General features: G+C 36.4%; 1 non-coding gene across 1 annotated transcript; it reads right to left on the reverse strand.

Annotated features, from left to right (window-relative positions):
- Positions 1 to 1309: 1309 nt before the first annotated feature.
- Positions 1310 to 1382, reverse strand: TRNAV-AAC (transfer RNA valine (anticodon AAC)). Its single transcript has one exon. It is a non-coding gene; the product is annotated as a tRNA-Val (tRNA).
- Between the last annotated feature and the right edge of the window lie 4528 nt (positions 1383 to 5910).

Consider the following 5910-nt stretch of genomic DNA (forward strand, 5'->3'; position numbering starts at 1 on the left):
TTGTATACAGGCTAGACACAGGGTCCTGCGAGCCTCAGTAGGTAGACACTGCTTATCTGTAGAGGAACTTCAGTCTGGCATTCGCTTTCTTTACTACACTGTTCCTTATTAGTTCTCCTGACATGCATGGCTCAAAGGGGATTCCCAGATATTTTACTGAGGAAACTGAAGTCTCGGGTTCCCCATTACACATTAGTTTGTTAGAAAACTATACCACAGAGTTAATAACCCAGGATGCCTCAAGAAAGCTGTGGCTAATTGCCATTGGAGTCCTTTCTTCCCAGGATGCGACCTACAGCAGTTGACTAAATTTGTATAACGGAACTAATGTGTACCTGTTCCTAAATGAACTTAACTAGGTTTATTTAGGTGCAGGTACACATAAGTACAGTTACATGAAATGGTCATTATCATAACTATAATTTTCTAAAAGGGGTGAACCAGTAAGCCAGTGGAAGGCCTAGGTTAAAAGACCAAAGCTCCAGCGGTGGGTCATCATATGACTAAGACTCGGGTCAGGAAACACTTGTCCTGTTTCCCGACAATTCTTATTTAACCTAAGCTAACTTAAGTACAACTGCACAAATTTAGGTGACTACAATTATCACAGTAACATACGTGTAAATTATCAAGCATAACCCAAAAATATCAGACGAAGTGACTTATTTGCTTTGGGGTCCTTGCCATATCTTATTATTTAAAGCCTAGCTTTAGGATATAGCAGAAATCAGCCATGATTATAATCTTAAAAACAGCTAAGCAACTCAACAGAGAGAAAATCATTTACAGTTACTGTAGATATTAGTTTTATGAAGAAATCAAATTAAACTCATTTCATCCTAAGCTAATAGTTATTTCACTCTTGAGGAAATTCCTCACCGGTAAAAAATTGGTTATAGACAATAAATGAAACAGATAGATTATGTACTTGTAGTATAGTGGCTATCACATTTAACACACTGAAGGTGCCATGTCTGAGTCCTGATGAGGACAGTGAATTTCAGGGACCCTAATTTAAATAAGTCAATATGTCTGATTTTTTTAGGTTATCCTAGGTAATTGCAGTTGTGTTCCTGTGCCTAAATAAACTTAGGTTTCCGACGTGGGGAAACAACGTAAACAAAGTCCTCCCCCTCCACCCCTTCCACCCCCTCCCTGCCCAAACTTTAGAGGAATAATTAGCCTTTGAATTTACACACAATATGCCGCCCCTCCACCTAAAAAATATTATAAATTATGAAATATTTTCAAAATAGTTTAATAAACTAGGTGCGCATAACCCCTTTGTTCTAAAAGGACAAAAACACTTTGTGCTCACCAGGGCTCGAACCTGGGACCTTCTGTGTGTTAGACAGATGTGATAACCACTACACTATGAGCACTTGCTTTCAACATGTGGGAGTTGATTATATCTAAAAGCAAGTTTACCCTGATAGTCTTCCATACCAAGACAATGACTTTATTCATTTGCATTCAAACCATATAATGAGAGACACATTTATGAAATAAATAAAGTACGATATATATTACACTTGCTATCTACTTAAAACTTTCAAAGAAAAAGCATACAGACAGACAGTCTGTACAGACAGACAGTCTGTACAGACAGACAGTCTGTACAGACAATTCTTGATGACGTACTGAGTTTCTTGGGATATCCTGGGTAGCTAATCATCCGGGTTAAAAATCCAAGCAAATCTTATCTTATTACTGTTTGTTAAAAAAAAAAATATGTTTGTTACCAGCGGTAGCTGTGTCTAAATAAACTAAGGACTCTCAATGGGGGTATAATAATTGTACTTATGGTACATGTGCCAAATTAAAGTTACTTAATTACTAGAATAAGACTGCCATCCCCACGAGCCCCTTTGAGGCGGGGTAGATGGCAGACCAGAGGCCTAGCTTCTCCCTACGAGCCCCGTGAGGGCGGGGAATGTGGCTAGGCCTGGGGACACTTGGTCCCGAAGATGAGGAGGTACTTGTACCTCCTCCCATGGGAGACTTAAGTCTCGAGACACTCCCCAGATAGGGAGCCAAGGCCGGGTCACCACTACTTGGAAAAGACCCGGGCTGGGAGAATACCCGGCGAATAAAAACAACAAAAAAAAAAATTACTAGAAGACTTGCCCTGCCCTCTCCCCACCCTGCGTTGGCCAGGATTATATGCATTATATGCAGGGAAAAGGGGGCCTATAAACTGCAGACAGGTAAGGCGAAGCCGGTGTCTCTTACAACTGCGTCGCCTCACCTGTCTACAGTATATAAGCCACTTCTCCGCGCATATGCTGTAATTTGTTCAAACTCCTTTTCGTTTTATATAAATCTTCCCTGTACTGGAATGATAAAGCCGCTGGCTGGCGAACGTTCCCACTAGAGTTTCATTCTTCAATTTTGCAGGTAAATGTTGTCTTGGATAATGGTGTTCACCTTTACGTGTAAATGTGAAGACCAATTGTCTCGAGGAAAATATAAAAGTTTCCACCAAAAATAGAGATTTTCTAAGTGTATATTAAAGTTCACCAATGACACCATTTAGGACAGGAAGCTTATGGCGACATTTCGGTCATGAACCAAGACCGGCAAATTTAAGGATAGCTTTCAGGAACTTCAGGAACCTCAAGAAACTGGATAAAATACAAAGGTTTGAAATAAGACTAGTCCCTGATCTGAGGGGTATGACGTAAGAGGAGAGGCTAAAGGAGCTAAATCAAACGACAGAGGACAGAGGACCAGAAATGATAGGCTTATATGTAAAATAATGATAGGTATTGACAGGGTGGATAGAACAAGTCTGTTCAAGAGGCTGGAATCAGGTACACGAGGGCACTGCTGGAAATTAAAAAAGTAAATGAGTAGGAGGGATGTTAGGTTATATTTCTTTGATCTGGAGGTGGAACGACCAAGACACTAACGTATTATAGATAGGATATATGTATACATGTATATATATATATATATATATATATATATATATATATATATATATATATATATATATATATATATATATATATACATACATATATATATATATATATATATATATATATATATATATATATATATATATATATATATATATATATATATATATATATATATATATATATGTCGTGCCGAATAGGCAGAACTTGCCATCTTGGCTTAAATAGCAACGTTCATCTTGCCATATAGGACAAGTGAAAATTTGTGTATGCAATAATGTCGCCAAAATCATTCTGAACCTAACGAAAAAAATATATTTCACTGTGTTTGTTTAGTATTAAATTACTGTGAACACATCTAAAATATATTTAGTTGGGTTAGGCTAAAATAAATTGTTCTTGTTATAATAAGGTTAGGTAAGTTTTCTAAGATTCTTTTGGAGCAAAATTAAAATTTTTTACATTAACATTAATGAAAAAAATATATCTTTAAACATATAAGAGAAAATTTTAGAAAGGACTTAATTTTAAGTGAATTCTTGCTAATTGACCAGTTTTACATATTCTGCACGACATATATATATATATATATATATATATATATATATATATATATATATATATATATATATATATATATATATGTATATATATGTATATTTATATATGTCGTGCCGAATATGTAAAACTGGTCAATTAGCAAGAACTCATTTAAAATTAAGTCCTTTCCGAAATTTTCTCTTATACGTTTAAAGATATATTTTTTTTCATTAACGTTAATGTAAAAAATTTTAATTTTGCTCCAAAAGAATCTTAGAAAACTTACCTAACCTTAGTATAACAAGAATAATTTATTTTAGCCTAACCCAACTAAATATATTTTAGATTTGTTTACAATAATTTAATACTAAACAAACACAATGAAATATATTTTTTTCGTTAGGTTCAAAATGATTTTGGCGAAATTATTGCATACACAAATTTTCGCTTGTCCTATATGGCAAGATGAGCGTTGCTATTTAAGCCAAGATCGCAAGTTCTGCCTATTCGGCACGACATATATATATATATGTATATATATATATATATATATATATATATATATATATATATGTATATATATATATATATATATATATATATATATATATATATATATATATATGTATATATATATATATATATATGTATATATATATATATATATATATATATATATATGTATATATATATATATATATATGTATATATATATATATATATATATGTATATATATATATATATATATATATATATATTTATATATATATAAATATATATATATATATATATATATATATATATATATATATATATATATATATATCTATATATATATATATATATATATATATATATATATATATATATATATATATATATATATATATATATATATATATATATATATATATATATATAGAGAGAGAGAGAGAGAGAGAGAGAGAGAGAGAGAGAGAGAGAGAGAGAGAGAGAGAGAGAGAGAGAGAGGTTGTGTGTGTGTGTGTGTGTGTGTGTGTGTGTGTGTGTGTGTGTGTGTGTGTGTGTGTGTGTGTGTGTGTGTGTGTGTGTGTGTGTACTCACCTATTTGTAGTTGCAGGGGTCGAGCCTTAACTCCTGGCTCCGCCTCTTCACTGGTTGCTATTGGGTCCTCTCTCTCCCTGTTCCGTGAGCTTTATCAAACCTCATATTAAAACTATGTATGGTTCCCGCCTCCACTACGTCACTTTCTAGGCTATTTCACTGCCTGACAACTCTATGACTGAAGAAATACTTCCTAACATTCCTTTGACTCATCTGAGTCGTCAACTTCCAATTTTAACCTTTTGTTTCTGTGCCCCCTCCCTGGAACATCCTGTCTTTGTTCACCTTGTCTGTTCCGCGCAGTATTTTATATGCCGTTATCATGTCTCCCCTGACCCTCCTGTCCTTAACCTTTCTTAATAGGACATTCCCCTTAGCTCTGGAACTAACCTTGTCGCAAACCTTTGCACTTTCTCAATTTATTGACGTGCTAGATCAAGTGCGGGTTCCAAACAGGTGCTGCATACTCCAGTATGGGCCTGACGTACACGGTGTACAGTGTCTTGAACGATTCCTTACTAAGGTATCGGAACGCTATTGTCAGGCGCCCATATGCTGCAGCAGTTATCTGGTTGATGTGTGCTTCCGGAGACATGCTCAGTGTTATACTCACCCCAAGATCTTTCTCCTTGAGCGAGGTTTGCAGTCTTTAGCCACCTAGCCTATACTCCGTCTGCGGTCTTCTGTGCCCTTCCCCGATCTTCATGATTTTACATTTGGCGGGGTTAAATTCGAGAAGCCAGTTGCTGGAGCAGGTGTCCAGTCTGTCCAGGTCTCTTTGAAGTCCTGCCCGGTCCTCATGTGATTTAATTCTCCTCATTAACTTCACATCATCTGCGAACAGGGACACTTCTGAGTCTAACCCTTCCATCATGTCGTTCACATATACCAAAAATAGCACTGGTCCTAGGCCCGACCCCTGTGGGACCCCGCTCGTCACAGGTGCCCACTGTGATACCTCATCACATACCATGACTCGTTGTTGCCTCCCCGTCAGGTATTCTCTGATCCATTGCAGTGCCCTTCCTGTTATGTGCGCCCGTGTGTGTGTGTGTGTGTGTAGTTTCAAGAATAGGTACGATAGTGCTAACGAAACAGGTAGATAGGAAAACCGGTAGCGGCCAGCGGAGATGTGAGATCGAGATCTAAGGTTTGACCCTGGCAACCACAAATAGGTGAGTGCATAGGTCTCTTGGAGTCTTCCAGGCAAAAAAAACCAAGTGAGGTATCTCATGCGCACCAGACCAAAGTCCACGTCTTAGGGGAGGGTGGGGGGTGATAAGAAGAGCGAAAATAAAAGCTTTTGAATATGGAAGGTTGAGGAAGATTGTGGAAGGGAACAGGGAGATTGTGGAGTGAAAC

This window comes from Cherax quadricarinatus, chromosome 45, assembly GCF_038502225.1.
Source record: "Cherax quadricarinatus isolate ZL_2023a chromosome 45, ASM3850222v1, whole genome shotgun sequence".
Lineage (NCBI taxonomy): Eukaryota > Metazoa > Arthropoda > Malacostraca > Decapoda > Parastacidae > Cherax > Cherax quadricarinatus.